The 25,232-nt window shown below is 46.0% G+C and overlaps 1 protein-coding gene across 5 annotated transcripts in view; it reads left to right on the top strand.

Annotated features, from left to right (window-relative positions):
• Positions 1–25,232, top strand: part of LOC140396632 (alpha-(1,6)-fucosyltransferase) — a 1,055,147-nt gene that overhangs the window by 475,936 nt on the left and 553,979 nt on the right. For all 5 annotated transcript variants that reach the window (XM_072485445.1, XM_072485437.1, XM_072485429.1 and 2 more), the window contains one exon: positions 6,245–6,304. The gene's annotated coding sequence lies outside the window, so the exon portion shown is untranslated. The remainder of the gene's footprint in view (positions 1–6,244; positions 6,305–25,232) is intronic.

The raw sequence follows: 25,232 nt of genomic DNA, 5'->3' as shown, positions 1-25,232 counted from the left end.
GATGTTTATTTCTGTCGTCTAAAAGTATAATTTTCATACACAAGAAAACTGTGTTCAGTCCGCAATGTTTTTCCATCATTTAATGCAGTAAAAGTTTTTAAAACTTGTACTGTTTCAAATTCTATGATTCCCTTCACCGATGATGGTGATTGATGATGGTGGATATGTTCAAACGCCATCTAGATGCACAGGTTATGTGAAAACATTCAGTATGTCGCCAAACCTCAAATTAAGTAAATGGAATTCTGGATGCATCATTTTATTATGAATCTACATTTAAGTTCATAAATCATATTGTCAACCCTAGCTAGTCAGACTGTGGTCTTAGAAGCAAGAAATTATCTTATTATTCAAAACAAAGCCTGATCTAGATGATGGATTTCATGACTGTGAACTACTGCTTGACTTTTAAAACAAGGAACTGGACTTGTTATGCGCTTGGTTTGAAGTGTTATTTTTGTTCTTTTTTCAGAAAAATTATAATTTATTTGAGATTTAAACATAGGATTTTGAATTAGCATCGAGCCTGTTCTCATAAGTCACTAGCTTTGACACAATACTCTGGGCGAGTCTCCCAGGGGAATCTTGTGGAGGTGATGCAAACCTTAGACACCAGCTAGTGAGCTGACAAGACCCCTGTGTCGCCTTTATTCGGGAAGACCAGCAACATCTTGCATCATTCACTTGACAGGGCAACAGTGGGCCTTTACCTGGGATCAAAGACCCTGGGGGCAGATGCCCTTCCTGCTGAGAGCTCCCAGCCAATCAGAGGCCAGAAGTTCTCTTGAACACTGTGACCACCCCCCCCCCCCCCAAAAAAAAGGCCTTGGATTGAGGAGGGCTTCAACCAATGCTGGCTGACAGAAGGAAGAGGGTCACGATAGTCCAGGCAAGGGAAGAACTAATTTGCTTGTGGACTTGGAGATTACTTGCTTTTGGAAATAAATGGAAGGGAAAAAGGTTGAAGAAGTCCAGATCAGGGAACTGGATCTGAAAAATGGCAGGAAAAGGTGGCACCATGAATGTGCTTGATGAGGATTATGAGACATGGAATTCTTATGAGGAAAGGTTCTAATTGTATCCTGTAGCAAATCAGACACGGGAAAACGTGCACACTGCCATTTTCCTCAGCTCAGTTAGTTGAAAAACTTTCATGTTCTTACAAGACCTAGTCCACCCAGCTAAACCAGGAAAAAATACCCAAAAAGCAATCATGATAATCTTGGAAGGAAATTTCTTCCCCTGTCTGCTGCTGATAGCTAAAGGATTCCACTTCAATTGTCGTGCACAAGAAGAAGGAGAATGGATTTTGCAATTTGTAGCCAAGCCATGTAAATTATCCAACTGTAAATTTGGACAAACACTTGACAATACACTTTGAGACAGACAGATGTGTGGTCTCAGAAATGAAGCCAACTCCAAATCATCCATGTAAATTGTGAACAATTGTGGGCCCAACACTGACCCCTGAGGGACACCACTAGCTACTGATTGCCAACCAGAGAAACACCCATTAATCCCCACTCTTTGCTTTCTATTAATTAACCAATCCTCTATCCATGCTACTGCTTTCCCCTTAATGCCATGCATCTTTATCTTATGCAGCACCCTTTTGTGTGGCACCTTGTCACAGCTGGGTGCTGCAGCATCATTCATACCTGAGATAATATACAGTCAGAAGCTAAAACGTCTACCTTTATAGGTAGAAGTTAACAGTCAAAAAGCAGAATTTCTTCTCCACGTTGTCAAATGAAAATTTTCCTGAAAAAAAAAATTTTTTATTCAAGGCATTTTCATATGAACAAACAAAAGCAGGAGAACTACCAAACGACATTATAAACAACCCTCCCCACTCTCCCCCCTTTGCTTCTCTAATACCACCCTCTTCTCGCATCCCGCCTTCCCCATTTTAACCCCCATCTCCCTTCCACTGACCCCTCAAACCTCCTTAAGCAAATCAATAAACGGCTTCCACCTCTGAGTGAACCCATCCACCTCGACGAACTTTGAAAAAAATAAATTTAGAGTACCCAATTCTTTTTACCAATTAAGGGGAAATTTAGCGCGGCCAATCCACCTATCCTGCACATCTTTGGGTTGTGGGAGTGAGACCCACGCAGACACTGGGAGAATGTGCAAACACCACAACGACCCAGAGCCGGGACAATTTGTACTCTTCCTCCAGGTCCTCCAACCACTCAAATTTTCCCCCTATGAACAGTTCACCAAATCATCTGATCCCTGCTTGTCGCCATTTCCAAAACCTTGCATCCAACACCCTCCAGCACCAACCTATGGTTGTCGCTGACCAGTGCCCACACCGAGGCACCCTCCAGTCCCAAATGCTGCCCCGCACCCTGAGGGCTGACACCACCCTAGAATGGCAGAGACACTGACAACAAAGCCCTGAAACTTGTTCCTCGACACAATGCTGCCTCTATCTGACCCCATGCCAACCCCTCCCCCGCTACCCATTTCCCCATTTTCTAACCATAGCGGTATTCGATGCCCAGTCGTAGATCATCATATTTGGTAGCACTAATCCCCCCCCCCCCCCCCTCACCACTCCAAGAAAACCCTCTTCCTCTTAACCTGCCGGGTCTTCCCCACCCGCACAAACCCAGAGATCAGAGCATTAACTTTCTTCAAAAACGACTGAGGGACGAAAATTGAGAGGTTCTGAAACACAAACAGAAACCTTGGCAGCTCCATCATTTTTACTGGCTGCACTCGCCCTGCCAGCGACAGTGGCAGCACATCCCACCTCTTGAAATCCGCTTTCATCTGCTCCACCAGCCAAGCCAGGTTCAATTTGTGCAGCTGCGTCCAACCCCGAGTCACCTGGATACCCAAATATCTAAAGTTCGCCCCCACCACCCTAAATGGCAGCTCCCCTAACCTCCCCTCCTGCACTCTAGTCTCAATCAGGAACACCTCGCTCTTTTCCATATACAACGTGTACCCCGAAAACTGTCCATATTCCTCTGAAATACCCAATAATGTTCCTGATACTACCCAACGGGTCTGCAATATACACCAACAGGTCGTCCGCAAACAATGAGACCCTGTGCCCGACTCTCTCTCCCCCCTCCTCCGCTCAATCCCTCTCCAGATGCTCGACGACCAAAGCGCCATTGCCAGCGGCGAAAAGCAACAGGGAGAGCGGGCACCCCTGCCTCGTCCCCCAATGCAGCCCAAAATACCCGAGCTCACTCGGTTCATACGCACCCTCATGACTGGTGCATTACGCAGCAACTGACGTGGGTATAGGGGGGGGGGGGGGGCTAGTGGGAGGGGGCTCAGGAGGCCTCCCATTGATTTTGGGCTGTGGGGCGGTGGAGGTCGGGAAATCAGGCCGTGGAGATCAGGGGCGAGATTCTCCGACCCCCCGCCGGGTCGGAGAATCGCCGGGGGCTGGCGTGAATCCTGCCCCCGCCGGTTGCCGAAGTCTCCGGCACCAGATATTCGGCGGGGGCGGGAATCGCGCCGTGCTGATGGGCAGGCCCCCCCCCCCGCTCGATTCTCCGGCCCGGATGGGCCGAAGTCCCGCCGCTAAAATGCCTGTCCCACCGGCGTAAATTAAGCCACCTACCTTACCGGCGGGACAAGGCGGCGCGGGCGGGCTCCGGGGTCCTTGGGGGGGTCGCGGGGCGATCTGGCCCCGGGCGGTGCCCCCACGGTGGCCTGGCCCGCGATCGGGGTACACTGATCAGCGGGCGGGCCTGTGCCGTGGGGGCACTCTTTCCCTTCCGCCTCCGCCACGGTCTCCACCATGGCGGAGGCAGAAGAGACTCCCTCCACTGCGCATGCGCGGGAATGCCGTCAGCGGTCGCTGACGCTCCCGTGCACGCGCCGCCCGGAGATGTCATTCATTTCCGTGCCAGCTGGCGGGGCACCAAAGGCCTTTTCCGCCAGCTGGCGGGGCGGAAATTCGTCCGGCGCCGTCCTAGCCCCTCAATGTTGGGGCTCGGCCCCCAAAGATGCGGAGCATTCCGCACCTTTGGGGCGGCGCGATGCCCGTTTGATTTGCGCCGTTTTGGGCGCCGGCGGACATCGCGCCGTTTCCGGAGAATTTCGCCCCAGGACACTAATTTTAAATCGCGTCCCGATCTCTCGCTACAATGGGGTGCTCTGCTCGCCGGATCTCCCAATTGCAGCGAGAGATCGGGGCGCCATTTGATTGCACTGTAGAAACGGGTCTATGTGTGGCCTTAGCTGCACATTTCCCGTTGAGGCCCCTTATTCAACTTGAGTGCCGGGCAACACACAGCTAAATGTTCTCACTAAGGGACTTTGTTCGATTTTGGGAAAATCACGCCTAATATATCTAAAACACGTTCCCACCCCCATACTTAAATGGGATGGACAGGAAGGTGGCAAGTTCCCCACCTGCCCCCTATTGCCCAATGAAATGGCACTAATCCTGCTCTATTAATTACCCCTGGCTGACGTTAATCGAGATTTTCATTATTTGAACACACTTGACTGGACTATTCTGTAGACAGCTTTCAAAGTGACACAGATGCAGCCGAGATAGGAAACACAATCATTTAATATATATATATTTAAACCAGGTATGATTATTGAAAATGCCCAGGAACTGGTGGTGATTGGTATGTTCCAGTGTGTACGTTTTCTTTCCTCTCTCAATAGGTTCATGTAAAAGCTTTATTCTTATGTGAGGTTTGCAATGGAACTCCGCTACTGCCATCGGGGTACTGAGAGTGATTACACAATTTTGTTTTAAGGTGGCTTCTGGATGCATCTCTTTATGAAGAAATCATTCATTTGTCAAGCCATGCTTATGATAGCGAAGGGGAAAGGGCACGTGAAGGCATGCATCATTTTGCTGTGAGGCGCAAATAAGTTTTTCTTTTAAGTGATTTTCGAAAGCGGATTGTCTGTCCAATACTTTGGCATGTTGCCTGCTTTTTTTTCTAATTTAAAAAAAAAGGTTGGAAAAGTCACATGTACATTGTGCTCTAGTGCTTTGAGGGACCAGAAACCCACTGTTCAGGCAGCAACTGAAAACACAAAAGATCTAATGGCCATTTTTGCCAAGATACAGTAAAAAGCACCATCAGGAATTGAAACCAACTGATTCAGAGTTAGTTTATTAAAAGCTCATTGTATGCAGCCTGTCATTGTGTTAACACAATGAAGAGAATATCTTCTCTGCATTAACTATGACTGAGTTAACAAAGAAACAAGGCAAACTGAAAGCTCTAATTATTGAATTGAAGTTATAATTCTCAGAATTCGAGCCTACTCTTAGGGAGTTATTCATTTTTATCCTGTCCATTTGCATCAGATGGTTCTAAACTCCAGGACTCACATCTGGTTTAAACCCCCTCAGGCATTTGATGAAATCTGTCTGTTTTCTGCAGCCAGTGGGCATCCCAGATGCACTACATTAGGAAGAGCACACCTTCTTTCTTCCTGACTGATAATGGGGATGGGATTAACAATGACAGACATGGTGGGAATACCTTGTTTGTCCATTCTCCATCAGGATAGAGGTCAGGGAAATCCATCATACTGTTAGGGATGTTGTTTTGCAGATTAATTGTGCAGCACAAAGCTACGGCCCATGGGAAGCTCCAGCCTCCTCAGCGATGATATGTTTGGGCTCTGTTATTGCTCTTCATTCTGCTTCTCATTCCAGTGATTTTCATTGGAAACCAGAATACTAGCTGAACAAAGCCTCAGTCCAGGCCCAGGAGAGCCAGATGTGGAGTTTTCCTGGTTCATTTTTGGCGGGTTATTTTTTTCCCTTCCTTCATATGGGTGGCACGGTAGCACAGTGGTTAGCACTGTTGCTTCATAGGCCAGGGTCTCAGATTCGATTCCCGGTCTGGATCACTGTGCGGAGTCTGAACGTCCTCCCCGTGTCTATGTGGGTTTGCTCCAGGTGCTCTGGTTTCCTCCTACAAGTCCCGAAAGTTGGCTCCTCAATTCTACCCACATCCTTGCACAATTGATGGGAGATCGCATTATATATGATCGAAAGATAAGGATTGAGGTTGAAGGATCTTCAGCAGAAGGGAACCCAAACGTTTCTTTTGAACATCTTAAACAAAATATTTTGCAAAATTTTATTTGTCTTCTCTCTCCTCAAACTAAGAATGCGAGTGCGTTGAAATTATTTTTCTCTCTCTTATCTGGAGTTGTCATTCTTGCTGAACACAGTTGGATCTCTTTCCGTCAGTATCAATATGTAATGCAGTCATCTTTTTTCTTACAGTCAAAGAACAACCTTGTGCTTTTGGTATCTGAAGATAAGAAAATACCCCAAGACGAAAAGGTAACACGTTTTTTTCCAAGGGAGTTCCATGAAAGTGGCAATGCAGGTGGATAAGGTGGTCAAGAATGCATATGGCATGCTTGCCTTCATCGGCCAGGGCACTGAGTACAAGAATTGGCAGGCCATGTTACAGTTGTATAAAACTTTAGTTAGGCCACATTTGAAATATTGCGTGCCGTTCTGGTTGCCACACTACCAGAAGGACGTGGATGCTTTGGAGAGAGTGCAAAGAAGGTTTATCAGGATGTTGCCTGGTCTGGAGGGTGTTAACTATGAGGAGAGGTTGAATAACTCAGATTGTTTTTGTTGGAGAGACGGAGGCTGAGGGGAGACCTGATTGAGGTCTAGGAAATTACAAGAGGAATAGACAAGGTTAATAGTTAGAAGTTTTTTCCCATGGTGGAAGACTTGTGGGCAGCATGGTAGCACAATGGTTAGCATTGTCGCTTCACAGCTCCAAGGTCCCAGGTTCGATTCCCGGCTTGGGTCACTGTCTGTGCGGAGTCTGCACATTCTCCTCGTGTGTGTGTGGGTTTCCTCCAGGAGCTCCGGTTTCCTCCCACAGTCCAAAGATGTGCATGTTAGGTGATTTGGCCATGCTAAAGTGCCCTTAGTGTCCAAAGGGGTTGGGTGGGGTTGCTGGGTTACTGCTATGGGGCGGGGTTGTGGGCATAAGTGGGGTGCTCCTGCCAATGGCCGGCAAGCTCGATGGGCTGAATGGCCTCCTTCTACACTGTAAATTCTATGTCTCTGTCTACAATTACAAGAAGGCACAGGTTCAAGGTGAGAGGGGAAATGTTTAGGGGAGATATGCAGGTAAAGTTTTTCACGCAGAAGGTGGTGGATGCCTGTAACGCGTTGACAGTGGAGGCAAGCATGATAGCAACGTTTATGATGTATTCTGACAGACACATGAACGGATGGGAAATTAAGGGATACAGATCGTTTGTAGGTAATAAGTAGGTTTAAGTAAGGATTCTGGATCAGCGCAGACTTAGTGGGCCGATGGGCCTGTTCCTGTGCTGTAATGTTCTTTGTTCTTCTTTGTCCTTTGGAGGGGGTGAAGAGTAAAACACTTTCTGCTGATTTTAAACCATTGCAGCATCGCTGGAATTACTGTGCCACAGTTTCCTAAATCAAAACGATTTGAAGTGGCTCATTTTAAAGAGGAAAACTGAACCATGATATCAATAAAATGGTCAAAAATATTTTGGCTTCAGTGTACAAAATACATGTTTTGTTTTACATGCGTTAATGAGCTGAACACAACGCTTTTGACATGTTGCAAGGGAGAATGCAAATTTGCAGAGGTGTATCCCATTTCCCCCAGCGCCCCCACCTCTCAACTGTAATTGGTTGAATGTGTAGAGCGCAGTGGCCATATTCACCTTCCTCGGTTGTTTTCTTGCGCCTCCTGGTGGCCAACTCAAGAGTGCAGTGAGAATCGGTTGGATCTGTCCAGTCTCTCAGTTTGGGAAACTGCTCTTGATGCTGTTAAGGGATGTTAACTATTTTTGAATGGTGTATTTGCCCTTGCTTTTTAATTTAAACACAACATTTTGATTTATTTTATGATGCTATCATGCTGTGCTGCTGCCTTTGGACTGAAAGCACTTACACACACTTCAGGTTTAACAAGGTTGTGGATTGTGTTCGCTTAGGCCTTGATTTCAGAGTCAGACTGAGTTTGCACATAGCTATGTTATCAGCATTGGACTGATGCTGCAATGTAAATACACTTGTATTGTTGTATTCTCTTAAATTAGCAGGTTCTCTCATCGCTGATCTATTGTGTAACGCCACTGCTATCTTCCAGTCTCCTGGTTTGCCACCACAAATCCAGTAAGCACCTCACCAGATATTGTAATGACTATGTGGCAAAAAATGGACAAATGTTTTCTGAGGTCCAGATGTTTGACATTGAAGTAATGAATTGTGCGAAGGTTGCTATTAACTTCACACTGCATGGGCGAGATTCTTTGGCAGTGCTCGCCCAGTGAATGGAAATTCCCGCCCGAGGTCAACGGACCTTTACATGGTCCCCGTCCCGTCTGTGGTGATCTTGCTGCAGGTGCGGCCGCAGAATCCAGTGAAATGTTTTTTTCCAAGATTAAGAGGCAACTCTAGCTGTGAGCTACTTTTGTTTCTACAATAGACTTATCAAATCATGGCATATTAAAAAGATGTAATGTGAGATCAGGTTACGTGACTCGCTTTAATGGAAAGCTGAAAGGGCTTTTTGTCCTCTTGTCTGGTGTTGAGTTGGGTTGATGCAGCAATGGAAACGGGATAGCGTGGCCAAAGTTGTATTGCAGCAATTAGTCTCTGTATGATGCACCCAGATCTGTTTACATATCTCACCTAACTCCATATTGCCAGCAGAAATCTAAGGCCAATTGGGTTTCACAACAGGATGCTGATCTGAGGATCCTGAAAGCATTTTCCGTTGGTCAGTAAGAGCACTCTGTCAGAAATGGTCATTACAGAATGTGTACAGCTGACATGCTTGTGGCGCTGGGGGAAGGTAGAGTGGAGAGAGACCAATCAGTGGTACATTAAATACTGCTGCTGAGGCTGGATGGATACAAGGCTTGTATTAAAGGCTGCGACAGTAAGTGAATGAGTCACAGGAAAATGCATACCAGTGTACTGGTTGTCAGATTGCAGGTCAATGTCTTGTGCCTTGTGCCAACAAGCGGCTGATTTTTCACTTACTTTAGATCAGTTTTTATCATGTATTTCTCTCATGTGAGCAGAATTCAGAGCTGGCATTAGTGTCCCATGAGCAAATTAATAACCTGTACTCCTCTGTTGCAGCATTAGTGCAGGGACTGCAGGTAGTTTCAAATGTGTTTGTAGTTTCAAGTGTCCTACATGTAAATGTCCTACATTGGCTCAGATACTGCTTGTAGTTTCCAGGAATTCTCCTGGTTGCCACCTCTGGTTGAAGCTATTCCTGGAGGTTTTATCTCATGACCATACACCTCCAACAACCTGCCCAGTCGAACTATCATTTTTGCCATCTTCAATTGTTTAAATCGATAATTCACATGCAACAATAAGATGCTGGGAGTCCAAGGAGCCCACCTGTTCCACCATTCTATAAGATTATGGCTAAACCTCTCCATCAACTTTACTTTCACACCCTAATCCATATCCCCTGATAACCTTGGTGCCTAAAAATCTATCAATCTCACTGTTAAAAGTGCTCAGCACTCCGGGTGAGAGAATACTAATGATTCTCAACCCTTTTGTGAAGGAATCTCTTCTCATCTTCGTCTTAGTCATCCTCCTCCCAATCCCGCAACGTTGAATACCTACTTCTAGACTCTCCAACCAGGAAAACTGCCTCTCAGCATCTGCCTGATTCAGCCTTCTGGGCGTTTTCTACGTCTCAATGGAATCCGTCCTCATTATTCTAAACTACAAAGAATAGGAGTCCATTGTACTCAACTGTGCAACATAGGACAGCCCTTTCATCCCAGGGAATCAACCCAGTGAATCTTCCTTGCATCTTATTTAAGGCAAGTATATTCTTCCTTATGTAAGGAGATCAACATTTAGACAATACTCTAGGTGTGGTCCTATCAGAGCCCTATATAATTGCAGCAAGACTTTCTTACAGTTCTGCTCTAATTGCCTTGCAATAAAGACTAACATCCCATTTGACTCCTAAATGCTTCCTGAATATGCTTGGAAATGTTGTGATTTCTTTCAAGGCAGCCCACATCTCGGTTTCTCACCTATCTAAAAAAGAAACCTCTGCATTTCCATTCTTCAGACTGAAGTGAATCGTTTCACACTTCCTCCCATCATGCTCCATCTTCCACCTTCTTAGCCTCTCACTTAACTTGCCCATAACCCTTTACAGCCTCTTTTTAATCTTCCTCACAACTTAACTTTCCCGCCAAGATTCATCAGCAACCTTGGGTATGTTGTTCTCCACCTCTTCATCTACAGCATTGCTGTAGATTATAAATAGCTGTGGTCCAAGCATAGATCCCTATGATGGTACTCTAAGTACACCGTCCCAAAAGTGACTTATTTATTTGTATTCTGCTTTGAAATCTTCAATCTATTTTACTCAACTCCCTTCTATCCTCTGAGCCTTAATATTGTCTGATAAACTCGGATTTGGAATTTTATTGAATGTCGTCTGAAAATCTAAATCCTGACCGATCACAGTAGCTGAAACTTGGTGTTGCAGACAGGAGAGAGAGGCGAACTGAACTCCTTTCTTTTTCTTGCTGTCTGCCAATAGGTCGAGGTGTTTTAATTAATTAACTAGGCCGAGTTGTGTTTCCCAAAAGTCTCTTGTGAAGTCATTTTTAAAAAAATAATTTAGAGTACCCAATTTTTTTTTTACAATTAAGGGCAAATTAGCATGGCCTCCACCTAACCTGCACATCTTTGGGGTGTGGGGGCGAAATCCACGAAGACACGGGGATAATGTGCAAACTCCACACAGACAGTGACCTTGGGCCGAGATCGAACCCAGTGATGCACGATCAATTACACTCAAGACGAAGTGATTTCATAACTGAAGGCTTTAATCGATTAGAACTTGTTCCCCAGCAGCTTCGGTACAGAAAGTGAAGGCTGCTGGGATGGCACCGGTGACAGGCGGAGCTACATATCAACAGCCAATGGTAAACTCCTAGGTTTAACCAATGGTCATCAGCCTCTTAGGTACAGCAATACCTGATAATACCACGGTTAAAGTCACAGCGAAGCAATCAGTCGATCGGGTGGCCTGGTTGTCCTTCTAGATCATCTGGGCCTCGGTGGTGATTCTCGTGGTGGTCCAGGTGGTTGCGACTTCGGGAGCGTGGTTTCGGCCTCCCTGGCAGCTTCGTCACCCCTAGGCGGCGCTGTTGGGGCAAACGGTTGACACGGGGGGGCGCCTGTAGGGGGCGTCGGTGGGTGGGCAGGCCTAGGCAGGAGCGGCGGGAGTACTGACCCTCCAGTGAGGTGCTGTGGGGGGGGGGGGGTAATGGTTCGGGTGCGCATGGGGTTCCGGCGGGTGCCAGGTCCCGAAGGGAGACTGTATCTTGCCGGCCGTCAGGGAACGCCATGTAGGCGCACTGGGGATTAGCGTGCAGCAGGTGGACCCTCTCGACCAACGGGTCCTACTTGTGCGCCCGCACGTGCTTCCGAAGCAGGATGGGTCCGGGTGTCGCTAGCCAGATTGGGAGCGAGGTCCCGGAGGAGGACGTCCTGGGGAAAACAAGGAGACGTTCATGAGGTGTCTGATTGGTAGTTGTACAGAGCAGCGACCGGATGGTGTGGAGGGCCACCGGGAGGACTTCTTGCCAGCGGGAGACTGGGAGATTCCTGGACCGTAGGGCCAGTAGAACAGTCTTCCAGACCGTTCCGTTCTCCCTCTCCACCTGTCCGTTTCCCCGGGGGTTGGAAATGGTCGTCCTGCTTGAGGCAATGCCCCTGCTGAGCAGGAATTGACGCAGTTCATCACTCATAAAAGAGGACCCCCTATCACTGTGTATGTACACGGGGAAACCGAACAGTGCAAAGATACCCTGGAGGGCCTTGATGATGGTGGTTGTGGTCATGTCGGGGCAGGGGATGGTGAATGGGAACCGGGAGTACTCGTCAATCACGTTCAGGAAATACATGTTGTGGTCGGTGGAGGGGAGGGGGCCTTTGAAATCCATGCTGAGGAGATCAAAGGGACGGGAAGCCTTTATCAGGTGCGCCCTCTCTGGCCGGTAAAAGTGCAGTTTGCACTCCGCGCAGTTTTGGCAGTCCCTGATGACTGTCCTGACCTCCTCGATGGAGTAGGGCAGGTTGCGGGTCTTGTTGAAGTGGAAGAAACGAGTGACCCCCGGGTGGTAGAGGGCCTCGTGCAGTGGCACATGTGCCGCGGGACAGGGCATCAGGAGGCTCGTTTAGCTTCCCCGGACAGTACAAGATCTCGTAATTGTAGGTGGAGAGTTCTATCCTCCACCGCAAGATCTTGTCGTTTTTAATCTTGCCCCGCTGTGCATTATCGAACATGAAAGCAACCGACCGTTGGTCCGTGAGGAGAGTGAATCTCCTGCCGGCCAGGTAATGCATCCAATGAGTCACAGCTTCAACTATGGCTTGTGCTTTTTTTTCGACCGAGGAATGGCGAATTTTGGAAGCATGGAGGGTACGGGAGAAGAAGGCCACGGGCCTGCCCGTTTGGTTGAGGGTGAGGGTTGAGGGTGGCCGCCAGAGCTACGTCGGACGCATCGCTCTCGACCTGGAAGGGGGAAGGTTGTGGACTGGATTAGGGGTCGGGCTTTGTCTGCGTAGTTAGGGACCCACTGGGCGTAGTAACTGAAAAACCCTAGGCAGCGCTTCAGGGCCTTGGGGCAGTGAGGGAGGGGGAACTCCAAAAGGGGGCGCATGCGCTCAGGGTCGGGGCCTATAACTCCATTTAGCACTAGAATGGCTAGAAGGTTGGTGCTAAATACGCATTTATCCTTATTGTACGTTAAGTTAAGGATTTTCACGGTCTGGAGAAATTTGTGGAGGTTGGTGTCGTGGTCCTGCTGGTCATGGCCGCAGATGTTGACATTATCCAGATACGGGAACGTTGCGCGTAAGCCGTACCGGTCAACCATTCGGTCCATCTCTCACTGGAAGACCGAGATCCCATTAGTGACACCAAAGGGAACTCTTAAAAATTGATAGAGCCGCCCATCTGCTTTGAAGGCAGTGTACTTGCGGTCACTATTACGGAGGGGTAGCTTGTGGTAGGCGGACCTGAGATCCACCGTGGAGAAGACCTTGTATTGCGCGATCCTGTTTACCAGGTCGGCTATACAGGGAAGAGGGTACGCGTCCAGCTGCATAAACCTGTTGATGGTGTGACTGTAGTCAATGACCATCCTATGTTTCTCCCCGGTCTTTACCACCACTACTTGAGCTCTCCAGGGACTGTTGCTCGCTTCGATGACCCATTCCCTCAGCAGCCTTTGGACCTCTGACCTGATGAAGGTCCGGTCCTGGGCACTGTACCGTCTGCTCCTGGTGGCGACAGGTTTGCAATCTGGGGTGAGGTTCGCAAACAGGGGAGGCGGGTCGACTTTAAGGGTCGCGAGGCTGCAGACAGTAAAGGGGGGGTATAGGGCCGCCGAATTTAAAGGTCAGTCTTTGCAAGTTACATTGGAAGTCCAACCCCAGGAGTGTAGCCACGAAGAGGTGCGGCAGGACATAAAGGCGGAAATTGTTGAATCTCCTGCCTTGGACAGTGAGGTTCGTTAGGCAGAACCCCTTTATCTCCACCGAGTGTGACCCGGAGGCCAGGGAGATCCTTTGGTTTACAGGGTGGGTCACAAGTGAACTGCGCCTTACCGTGTCGGGGTGAACAAAGCTTTCCGTGCTCCCAGAGTCAATCAGGCAAGACGTCTCGTGGCCGTCGATGAAGACCGTCGTTGTTGCTGTTGCGAGTGTCCGAGGTCGACTTTGGTCCAGTGTCACTGAGGTCAGATGAAGCAGATGCGAGTTCTGATGTGGTGCGGGCCTGGCAGACCCCCACAAAGTGGCCCTTCTTGCCGCACCCTTTGCAGGTGGCGGTGCAGGCCGGGCAGCGCGGGCGGGGATGATTCGCCTGCCCGCAGAAGAAACCGCGGGGCCCGGCGGCGTTAGCGTGCCGACTCGCAGCGCAGGCCTGTGGGGTCAGGGGGAAGGTCTGTGGGGCTGCCACTGCGGAGTACCATGCAGCCCAGGGGGCCACCGTGCGGTCGGGCGCATAGGACTGCGCGTTTTGGGATGCTACGTCCATGGACCCTGCCAGGGCCCGTGTCTCTCTAAGTCCCAGGGTGTCCTTTTCTAGGAGTCTTTGGCGGATCTCTGAGGAGCTCATAACTGCTACGAAGGCATCCCTGATTAAAAGTTCCGTGTGCTCGCTCCCCGAAACTTGCGGGCAGCCACAGTTTCGGCCCAGCACCAGTAGCACCCGGTAGAAATCCTCCAACGATTCCCCGGGGCTTTGCTGTCTAGTTGCAAGCAGGTGACGTGCTTACAGGGCGGATATAATGTATTTTTAACAGTTCGATCGTGGCATCGTAATCCTCCGCCTCCTTGATAAGGGTGTAGATCCCAGGGCTGACCCTTGAGCGCAGGAGATGCATTTTCTGTCCTTCTGAGGGGGTGCCTCCGGCCGTCTCGAGGTAGCCTTTAAAGCACGCCAGCCAGTGTTTAAATATTGCAGCCGAGTTCTCCGCGTGGGGGCTGAGTTGTAGGCACTCCGGTTTGATTCGGAGATCCATCTTTCCAGCTTAAGTCTAGTCGATTAAATTGATGCACGAACAATTACACTCAAGACGAAGTGATTTCATAACTGAAGGCTTTAATCGAATAGAACTTGTTCCCCAGCAGCTTCGGTACAGAAAGTGAAGGCTGCTGGGACGGCACCAGTTCTTATACTCCGCCTGTCAGGGTGGAGCTATGTATCAACAGCCAATGGTAAACTCCTAGGTTTAACCAATGGTCATCAGCCTCTGAGGTACAGCAATACCTGATAATACCACACCCAGGTCCTCAGCACCGTCGGCAGCAGTGCCAACCACTGATACTAGCTTTGTGCCGCCCTGTGAAGTCAATTTTAAAGTGACTCGCAGCCAACTCTCTTCAAAGTTAAATCAGAAGTATTGTTTATTCATGTGTTTAAACCCAGGGAATGGTCATCACACTACATACACATACACGATCACACAAAAAGGGATAGGAAAGAAAAAAATTACTTTGAACAAATTAAATAGGAATATTAATTTGTGTGAATGTTGGAGACCAAAATGTCAGACCTGGGAGGGATCCTTCACATAGGAGTTAACGTTCAGATGAGTTCAGCTAGCTGAAGGCAGGAGTTTCTGAATCCCTTCAAGGTTGGTGTTGACGCAGCAAGATGAGGTTGGTATACAGAGACTTGGTCCGCTGTACAAGCGATGGCAGGAATCTTCCAGGGAACCAGACTTTAACGAGGTTTAGATTTGAGGCAGGCTTTGTTGTCAGCCTGGAGTCCAGAAATGTAACATTGAAACTTTCCAAAGGCCAGATGAACCTAGCTCATGTGATGTTGACCATTGATGAATCAGTTTCACGTTAAAAATCTGTTTCTATGTCTCTGGCCAAAACCAATTACACACCTTAGAAAATAGATGGTGGCGATTCACACCTCCACAGGCATAATAAGTTTCAATGCCTCTCTCTTGGTTATAAGTTGAGGCTGGTGAGCTGACCATCTGCTGCTCCCTTGTTTCATTGATTGTAATGGGTCCCCAGAATTATACGATACCACAACGATGGGATTTGAGCTTCGTTCTGTAATTATTATTGGAACTTTCCAGGACTGCAGCCAATTGAAAATTGCATGACCTGTAGCAACCATTCTTATGCTCCAACAAAGTCCATTTGTAAATAAGCAGAAAGTAAGGTTTGATTTAAACAGCTTAAGATCTCTTTCATGTCTTATGGACAAGACACTCGGGCACCAGCTCAACAAGTCTGCGCCAAAGTTCCTCAAGTTGGACACAGTTAATATTGATGTAGCTGCCTCTTCACGGACCTGGGATTCTTTCTTGCTTGCCATCTTTATCGAGCCTTATTCTATGTGTTTAATTATTTAAAGCTTAATGTGATTCATTCCCTTGGCTTTGTTTTTGAACTATTTAAACATATTTAATTTCTTAACATAGAAAGTACTAGTTATAGTTTCATTGTTGTAAATATTTGCTGCCTCAAGCTTATACAAATGACAACAACTATCCAAGGTAAAAGGAAAACCTTCCTCCTCTTCTGCACCAAATTCTCACTCTTACCAAATTCTCAGCTCGCTACTCTGCTTACGATGCACTCTGTGTGTCTTCTCTCAAAATAATTTACTTCTTTTTTTACAAATCACGATTTTTCAATGCAGTCTGAATTTTCTTCTGGTCCTGCTTGCAGCAATGTCAGGGAAATTAATCTTTAATTTCTCGAAGAGTCCTGGACTATCCTCCGATATTTGGATCAATAAGTGCGAAAGGGCCAGGCATAACAAAACTAATCCCCGAGGAGCCACCAATATTTTAAAGAGGAAAGGTTATTGTGTTTCGGTGATTGCTTCAATGCTTTTTGGTATCTGGGCAAACCCGTTGTGCACTTGTACAATATATGGAATAAAATTATTTCCCGGCATTAACTGAAGTAACAATGTAGAACATACTTTGAATAGATTGTCTGGAACCATTCATAAGTGCTGTTTTTGTGCTTTTCCTCTTCATTTAAACTATCTCCCCTCACTTTTCCCTGCATGGTAAACAGTGTGTGACGGGAAAAAAGATCAGCAGACACCATGTTCTATGTAGCATGTTCTAGAAGCTAAATTTTCATCCTGTAGGGTGTGATGGATTTAGGTTATTCCGGACCTGACAATAACCTATGCGCTAGGTTAACCACCAAAAGAGGGAAATCCGTTTCTCTGCTGAGACTCAGAATAGATCTCACAAAGGGAGAATGCTTTTCCGGGTCTCAGACAATTAAACAGGATCTCAGTTACTTTTTATGGGAAAAGTTCAGACGCGTCACTCATAACTAAATCGTTACCTCTGTCTTCGTGGGTCCTAGTTATTTAAGACTTCCAAAATGAGTGTCTAGGATTTTAAACTTTGAGAGTTAGTCTACACAGTATAATTTTAATTCAAGTATTTTTATTGTAAAATACTCCCAATAGATACATACAGAATTGCAGAGTTCAAAATATAAATTGATTAACAGTCTTTGGTTATCTGTTAATAATATAAAAACCTGTTAACAGTCCTTTGTTATCTGTTAATAATATAAAACCTGTTAACAGTCCTTTGTTATCTACTAATACATTAACTTCTCTTAAGAGAATGTGATATCTAAAACATGGAAAATCCTAAAGTATCTCCTAGCAATTTATAATACATTTCTAAGAAGTTTAACAGAAACATACTTACAAAATCATGATGGTCTTTGTTTGACGAGGCAGGCTTGAAGAACAGAGCTTTGACCCACACTCCCGCAGGGGAGTGAGACGGTACCTCTCTGCCAAAATGCCCCTCTTTTTATACATTAATTCTTCTAATCGGTCAAGGACTGCTTCTGTTATCTTATAACTTATTGTTGGTTAATTTCCTATAGCCAAATGGCTAATTTGATGTATTATCATCAATATATGTTATAATGATGTTCATGTCTGTGTGACTGTCAGGTGTCTTAAGATATATTGGCAAAGAGGAACCCGTATAGAGATCTGTATCTTTTCAGTGTTACCATGTTTCTTAGATATATAGATTGTCAAACAGACACTTCTTTGAGGGTGTTATTCTAAATGTCAAGAGCTATATAGTTGAGGAAGGATTTATGTATTATTTATCTGAAGAATTTCCTATCCTCATGGCCTGAATAATTATAGGTGCAGGGGAGTGATCTAAAGAATTTACGGTGTGTCAAAACAAGGTTTTCCTTATCCTCTATTTGTTTGGAATGTATTAATGATCCTTGAAGTCAGCTAGGAGTTTCTCCCAGCAAATGGTGATTTCTGGACGACCTTTAGCTGAAGTGGTTTAATTCCACATTGAACTAAAATACTGGTTGTATTAATTTCTGTTGCCTTATTTCAACCCGAATTCTGCGACAAACGTGATATTCAGCACAAAGGTAGCGCTTAACTTGAGGTCATTGCCTGGGGAGATGGTAGTGTAGTGGTAATGTCATTTGACTAGTAATCCAGAGGCCCATGCTAATGATCCTGGCAACAAAGGTTCAAATCCCACCATGGCAGCTGGTGGAATGTAAATTCTGCTAATAAATGTGGAATATAAAGCTAGTCTCAGTAATGGTGACTATGAAACTTATCACCTGATAGGGAGGGAAATCTGCTATCCTTCTTGTCTGGGCTACATGTGACTCTTAAATGTGACAGCGAATGTGACTCTTACATGTGACAGCGAAAACAGCGCGGGAGCAGAGAGAGCCGGGACAGCGTAAACAGCGCCGGAGGAGAGAGCCGGGAGATTTAAAAAGCGCCGGAGGAGAGAGCCGGGAGTGCTGGGAGAGGTGAGTGCACAAAAGGTGTGGCAGGAGTGCCTTTAGACACAGAGTGCTGATTGGAACAGAGTGCAACTGAGTTTAGGTGAGTGACTGAGTTCGGGTGAGAGGCGAGAGAGGGCTGTGTTTTTGTTGGTGTTCGGGTTATCCTTGAGGTTCTATAAAGAAAATGTTTTATGAAAAATTTAAATTAATTAACTAGTTGAATATGGCTGGACAGGTGATGTGCTGTTGCTGTATGATGATGGAACTGGTGGATCCCATTGAGACCGTCAGTGACCACATCTGCAGCAAGTGTTGGCTGCTCGAGGAACTTCGGCTCAGAATTGATGAGCTGGAGACCGAGCTGCACACACTGCGGCACATCAGGGAGGGGGAACATTACCTGGACGCTTTGTTTCAGGAGGCAGTCACACCAGGTAGAATAAGTACTGTTAATTCGGACAGTGGTCAGGGACAGAGTGGTGTGACTGCAAGGGAGGCAGGTAGGGGGATCCTGAGTTTAGGAGTTGAGGAGTCTCAGCCCTTGACCTTGTCCAACAGGTATGAGGTACTTGCTCCCTGTGTGGATGAGGAAGAGGGCTGTAGGGAGGATGCATTGACTGACCACTGCACCGTGGTACAGGAAGCCATTCAAGAGGGGGGAGCAAAAAGACAAGTGGTAGTTGTAGGGGATTCTATAATTAGGGGGATTGATGGCATCCTTTGTAAGCCAGATCGAGAGTCCCGCATGGTATGTTGCCTGCCTGGTGTCAGGGTGAGGGACATCTCTGATCGGCTTGAAAGGGTTTTGGAGAGGGAGGGGGAGGATCCAGTTGTTGTGGTCCACGTTGGGACTAACAACATAGGTAAGACTAGGAAAGAGGGCCTGTTTGGGGATTATCAAACACTAGGGACTAAATTAAAGAGCAGGTCCTCCAGGGTTATAATCTCTGGATTAGTACCCGAGCCACGTGCCAATTGGCATAGGGTTGAGAAAATTAGAGAAGTTAACACGTGGCTAAAGGAGTGGTGCGGGAAAGAGGGATTCCATTTCATGGGGCATTGGCATCAGTACTGGGGCAGGAGGGACCTGTACCGGTGGGACGGTCTTCACCTGAACCATTCTGGGACCAGTGTTCTAGTGAATAGGATAAATAGGTTGGTCACAAGGACTTTAAACTAGCAAGTGGGGGGAAGGGAAGTGTAAAGCTATGGACAGTATAATGGTTAATGGAGATCAAGGCAGCAGGTTACGTGACAGGTTATTATGTAGAGATATGGGTTCAAAGACAAGGAAAATTAGGAGAAGGGGTAAGAGGAAAAATAAATTGCGAAAAGTTACTGATCAATGTGTTAGGATTCATAACAAAGACATAAAAAACAGCATAAGTGTACTTTACCTGAATGCTCGTAGTATACAAAATAAGGTAAATGAGTTGATGGCGCAAATCATCGTGAATGACTATGATTTAGTGGCCATTACTGAAACATGGTTAAAAGATGGTCACGACTGGGAGTTAAATATTCAAGGATATCAGACTATACGAAAGGATAGAATGGACGGTAAGTAGCTTTGTTGTTTAAGGATGGCATCCGGGCAATAGTAAGGGATGATATTGGTGCTATGGAGGACAAGGTTGAATCAATTTGGGTGTAAATCAGGAATAGTAAGGTGAAAAGGTCACTGATAGGAGTAGTCTATAGGCCACCAAATAGTAACAGGATGGTAGGGCAGGCAATAAGCAAAGAAATAACGGATGCATGTAGAAATGGTACAGCAGTTATCATGGGAGATTTTAATCTGCATATCGATTGGTTTAACCAGGTTGGTAAAGGCAGCCTTGAGGAGGAGTTTATAGAATGTGCCCGGGATAATTTCCTGGAACAGTATGTAATGGAACCTACAAGGGAACAAGCGGTCCTAGATCTGGTCCTGTGTAATGAGGCAGGATTGATTAATGATCTCATCGTCGGGATCCTCTTGGAAGGAGCGACCACAATATGGTGGAATTTAAAATACAGTTGGAGGATGACAAGGTAAAATCAAACACTAGTGTTTTGTGTTTAAACAAAGGCGATTACAATGGGATGAGAGAAGAACTAGCTAAGGTAGACTGGGAGCAAAGACTTCATGGTGAAGCAGTTGAGGAACAGTGGAGAACCTTCTGAGCGATCTTTCACAGTGTTCAGAAAAGGTTCATACTGACAAAAAAGAAAGACGGTAGAAAGGAGAAAAATCGACCGTGGATATCTAAGGAGGTGAGGGAGAGTATCAAATTGAAGGAAAAAACATACAAAGTGGCAAAAATTAGTGGGAGACTAGAGGACTGGGAAGTCTTTAGGGGACAACAGAAAGCTACTAAAAAGCCATAAAGAAGAGTAAGGTAGACTATGAAAGTAAACTGGCTCAGAACATAAAAGCAGATAGTAAAAGCTTCTACAAATATATAAGACAAAAAAGAGTGGCTAAGGTAAATATTGGTCCTTTGGAAGATGAGAAGGGAGATTTAATAATAGGAGACGGGGAAATGGCTGAGGAGCTGAACAGGTTTTTTGGGTCAGTCTTCACAGTGGAGGACACAAATAACATGCCAGTGACTGATGGAAATAAGGATATGATAGGTGAGGACCTTGAGATGATTGTAATCACTAAGGAGGCAGTATTGGGCAAGCTAATGGGGCTAAAGGTAGACAAGTCTCCTGGCCCTGGTGGGATGCATCCCAGAGTGTTAAAAGAGATGGCTAGGGAAATTGTAAACGCACTAGTGATAATTTATCGAAATTCACTAGACTCTGGGGTGGTCCCAGAGGATTGGAAAGTAGCAAACGTGACACCACTGTTTAAAAAAGGAGTTCGGCAGAAAGCGGGTAATTATAGGCCGGTAAGCTTAACTTCGGTTGTAGGGAAAATGCTGGAACCTATCATTAAGGAGGAAATAGCGGGGCACCTGGAGGGAAATTGTCCCATTGGGCAGACGCAGCATGGGTTCACAAAGGGTAGGTCGTGTCTGACTAATTTGGTAGAATGTTTTGAGGACGTTACCAGTGGAGTAGATAACAGGGAGCCAATGAATGTGGTATATCTGGATTTCCAGAAAGCTTTTGACAAGGTGCCACACAAAAGGTTGCTGCATAAACTAAAGATGCATGGCATTGAGGGTAAAGTGGTAGCATGGGTAGAGGATTGGTTAACTAACAGAAAGCAGAGAGTGGGGATAAATGGGTGTTTCTCTGGTTGGCAACCTGTAACTAGTGGGGTCCCTCAAGGATCAGTTGTTCACAATTTACTTAGACGATTTGTGTTGGGGACCAAGTGCAATGTGTCAAAGTTTGCAGACGACACTAAGATGAGTGGTAAAGCAAAAAGGGCAGAGGATACCGGAAGTCTGCAGAAGGATTTGGATAGGTTAGGTGAATGGGCTAGGGTCTGGCAGATGGAATTCAATGTTGCCAAGTGTGAGGCTATCCATTTTGGGAGGAATAACAGCAGAATGGATTATTATTTAAACGGTAAGATGTTAAAACATGCTGCTGTGCAGAGGGACCTGGGTGTGCTGGTGCACGAGTCGCAAAAAGATGGTGTGCAGGTGCAACAGGTGATTAAGAAGGCTAATCGAGTTTTGTCTTTCATTGCTAGAGGGATGGAGTTCAAGACTAGTGAGGTTATGCTGCAATTGTATAGGGTGTTGGTGAGGCCGCATCTGGAGTATTGTGTTCAGTTTTGGTCTCCTTACCTGAGAAAGGACATATTGGCACTGGAGGGAGTGCAGAGGAGATTCACTAGGTTGATCCCGGAGTTGAGGGGATTAGATTATGACGAGAGGTTGAGTAGACTGGGACTGTACTCATTGGAGTTTAGAAGGATGCGGGGGGATCTTGAGACATATAAAATTATGAAGGGAATAGATAGGATAGATGCGGGCAAGTTGTTTCCACTGGTCGGGGAAAGCAGAACTAGGGGGCATAGCCTCAAAATAAGGGGAGGTAGATTTAGGACAGAGTGTAGGAGGAACTTCTTCACCCAAAGGGTTGTGAATCTCTGGAATTCCTTGCCCAGTGAAGCAGTTGAGGCTCCTTCTTTAAACGCTTTTAAGAAAAAGAGAGATGCCTTTCTAAAGAATAAAGGGATTCGGGGATATGGTGTATGGGCCGGAGAGTGGAGCTGAGTCCACAAAGATCAGCCATGATCTCATTAAATGGCGGAGCAGGCTCGAGGGGCCAGATGGCCTATTCCTGTTCCTAGTTCTTATGTTCTTATGTTCTTAACTGCCCTCTGAAATAGCCTAGCAAGCCACTCATTTAAAGGACAGTTGGGGATGACCTTGCTAGTAACATCCCAGGAAAGAATTAAAACTTTGCCATGTGAGTGCACCATCGCACCTTTCACAGCATCAACTATGTTAATGTTATCCTTGTAATTTTTTAATTATTTGTTTATGGAATATAGTTGCCAGCATTTCCCATCCCTAATGGCTCTTGAGCAATTTCTGGCGAGCCGCTGCCTTGAATCACTGCCATCTTGTCAGGTGGAGTTACATCCACAGTGCTGTCAGAGAGGGAGGTCAAGGACTTTGACAGTGAAGCAATGTCCCAAGTCAGGATGGTGTGTGACTTTGATGGGGAACTTACAAGTGGTGGTGCTCCCATGCATCTGCTGCCCTTGTACTTCTGCGTAGAAGTCAATGGTATAGTCGGGGCTGTTGATGGAAACTTGGTGAGTTGCTGCCGTGCATCTTGTGAAGTATAATGGCTGTAATCCTGTGCAGTAAGAGGAATAGATAAATCTGATATAAGCGGGTTACTTAATTTGTGTTGAGCGCGGAATTGGAGGACATAAGTCTGTTAGCAAGTCTGACTCGGGATTAGAACTTTTCCCGGCACTAAGTAACGGATATGTGGAATAAGCTCTCAGCCAATTTGTTATTTTTTTTACCGATTTAACAAGAAATGCTGAGCAAACTGAATGTTAGATGGATGCATACTTCAATATTGTATGGAGTGTGATCGTCCATGAATTGCCAGAATTATGGAAATATGCATGGCAAGTTCTGAGTTCAAGATCCAAGGTGTTATAGGTAGTCAAGAGTTTCTCTGGTTCATCTTTGAAGATATGGACTGGGTTATTCAAAGTCTGTGGAAGGAATAGGTATGAGCTGGATAGCTATTTTCAACTTATATACTTTCTCACATTCTTAAAACAGTTTCTGAGAGGTTTAAAAATGATAATCTGAACCTGAATATTGGGCATTGATCCCTTGCTTTTTGATGTTCTCTTGACTCAAAATGAGAACAAATAGGAGAACAGCATTTTCCCTGAAGTCATCATTTTCTTTATTCATAGCATTCAGTGTGAAAGCTGGTCAACCAGCAGCACCACAATCTCCACACGGGCAGGACATGGAGGCAGGCCACACTTCCAAAATCTGATTCCACACCAGCTCTCCAACCAATGGAGTCAAACAGCCCACAAGGAACCTGAGTTACAGTGGCAATGTGCACTTTTACACACGTGTTCTCGTCTGCAGCTTTCAACAGGGATGGTAAAGGCTCCAATTTTTTCCCATCATGTGGCTGAATAGGGATCTCTCCTGCTCTTAATTGCCATTGGAAGGATATAGAAGTCAATACTCAACATTGTGAACGGTCCTTCCTTGAACAGTAAATCCTGTAGTTGGATTTGGACCTGGAGTTTCTGGCATCAGAGGTAGGGTTGCTACCCACTGTGCCACAAGACCCCATAGCTTTCGAGCTGCAGTCAGTTAATGTTTGCCACCAACAGTTGAGATCTTGGATTAGTTATTATGACATAGGGAGTTGCAAGTAAAACAAATGCATTTCTATAGCATCTTTCATGACCACAGGACTACAGTCAATGAAGTACTTTTGAAGTATGATCTCTATTGTATAGGAAACACAACAGCCAATTTGCACACAGCAACCTCTCAGAAACAGCAATGTGATCATTATTGGGTTATCTTTTTTTGTCATGTTGATCAGTTGATAAATATTGAGCTGGAGAGTTCCCCTTGCTCTTTGAAATAATGTCATGGGATCTTACATGTCTTGGGATCTTCCATGCCTATTTGAGTGGGCAGGTGGGACCTCGGTTTAATGGCAGCTCCAGCAGTGCAGCACCATGTCAGCCTTGACTTTTGTGTTCAAGTTCCTGTTCATGGCACTTGAACCCGTAGCTTTCAGACTCCAGAGCTGAGAGTGCTACAAGCTGACCAATGGTTGACACTGCAAAGAGACTTTCGTATCACTTACTGAATGAATCAATTTTTTTTCACTATTTAAAATGAGCCTTAACTCGGAGTTTGTGCATTGGGGTTAGATGGTGCACGGGGAAAGGTCATCATTTGTGTCCCAGAGGTGGCACAGTGGCTAGCACTGCTGCCTCACAGCACCAGGGACCCGGATTCAATTCCGGCCTTGGGTGACTGTCCGTGTGAAGTTTGCATGTTCTCCCTGTGTCCGAATGGGTTTCCCAGGTACTCCAGTTTCCTCCCACAGTCACAAAGATGTGCAGGTTAGGTGGGGCTATAGAGATAGGGGAGTGGGCCTAGGGAGGGTGCTCTTTCAGAGGGTTGGTCCAGTCTCGATGAGTCGAATGGCCTCCTCCTGCACTGTATGATTCTATGAAACTTCAGCATGAAACGGGAGCTTTCTGTTAATATTTTATTAAACATTGAAATTGAAGAACATTCTGAGGATTAGATACCAAAACCCACTTTGATATGTTTGCATCCATTTGTATTTTCTTGTTTTATTCTCTGTAGAATAAGGATTGCGCTCCATTTCATACACGTTAGATCATCATCAGCTTAGAGGAGGGTTTATTGGAAATCAGACACCTCAAAATAACTTGTGCTATTTTATTAATGATTTGGCTATGTTACCACAA

This window comes from Scyliorhinus torazame, chromosome 2 (assembly GCF_047496885.1).
Source record: "Scyliorhinus torazame isolate Kashiwa2021f chromosome 2, sScyTor2.1, whole genome shotgun sequence".
Lineage (NCBI taxonomy): Eukaryota > Metazoa > Chordata > Chondrichthyes > Carcharhiniformes > Scyliorhinidae > Scyliorhinus > Scyliorhinus torazame.
Note: the sequence above shows the minus strand (reverse complement) of the source record. Positions and strands in the feature narration are given on the sequence as shown.